This window comes from Ursus maritimus, unplaced genomic scaffold (genome assembly GCF_017311325.1).
Source record: "Ursus maritimus isolate PB19 unplaced genomic scaffold, ASM1731132v1 scaffold_3, whole genome shotgun sequence".
NCBI lineage: Eukaryota > Metazoa > Chordata > Mammalia > Carnivora > Ursidae > Ursus > Ursus maritimus.
This window is the reverse complement of record NW_024425563.1, coordinates 39,402,589-39,403,745: the sequence shown is the minus strand read 5'-3', so window position 1 is coordinate 39,403,745 and position 1,157 is coordinate 39,402,589. Positions and strand designations below refer to the sequence as shown.

Genomic DNA, 1,157 nt, shown 5'->3' with positions numbered 1-1,157 from the left:
TGTCTTTCCAGGGACTTATGAAATTCATTAGTCTTTTAAAATCCTCTTTTAGATTTATTTTCTCTAGCACATATTTGTTTTATGTTTTACTGAGATCTGTTTTTATTTTTATTATCTGTTTCTTTTTGTTCTTCCTTGGGTTAATTTTTTTAACTAGTGGAAATGGATGCTTGGATGATTGATTTTCAGCTTTTTTTTGACAAGAGTAGGATTTATTGGTGGGCATGAATAAGAAGGGGGCAGTGCTGAGGTTCTCATGAGTGCAGAGCCTGCCATTTGTCCATGGGGCCACAATTAGGGATGTATTTGACCCCACAGCCTTCTGGGATGAGGCGCTTTTCAGCCACCATGTCTTCAAATTTGTCTGCATTAAACTTAGTAAAGCCCCACTTCTTGGAAATGTGGACTTTCTGGCAGCCAGGGAACTTGAACTTGGCCCTGCATAGAGCCGCAATCACATGCTCCTTGTTTTGCACCTTGGTACAGATGGACATGATGACTTGGCCAATGTGGACCCTGGCCACTGTGCCCTGGGGCTTTCCAAAGGCACCCCACATACCTGTTTAGAGCCTGTGAGCTCCAGCACAGGACAACATCTTGTGGATAAGGATGCTGTGGAAGGGGTGGAACTCCACTCTGATGTGAAAACCATCTTTGCCACAGCTTTTCACCACATACATTTTGGCACAAATGTGTGCAGCCTCCAGGTCTTCAAAGAAGAGCTGCTCATATTCATCTGACACCATGTAGCCACACAGTGAGAACTCACCGACTTTCGCTTTCTTCTGCCCCAGGTCCAAGATGCAGATCTTGGCGTCCAGGACACTTCTGCAAAAGTGAGACTTCTGTAAGAACCGCGTGTTCTTATGATACTGGTAACACCGGGCGAGGTGTTAGCCCATGTTGACACCAGGATCTTCAGCGATGCAGTGAAGAAGAGGTTATTTTCAGCTTTTTACTCCTAATAAAAGCATTTAAGTTTGACTTTAGTTGTGTTCCAAAAGTTTTGATAAGTTGAATTTTCATTATAATTCAAAGAAAAATATTTCCTGATTTTCATTTGTATTCATTTTTTTTCGTATTTGAATTATTATAATTTTTTAAAGATTGTTATTTATTTGAGAGACAGAGAGAGAGAGCACGAGAGCACGAATGGG

General features: G+C 41.4%; 1 pseudogene; it reads right to left on the bottom strand.

Moving 5' to 3' along the window:
* On the bottom strand, positions 1-902 carry LOC103658992 (annotated as a pseudogene).
* Positions 903-1,157: the final 255 nt, after the last annotated feature.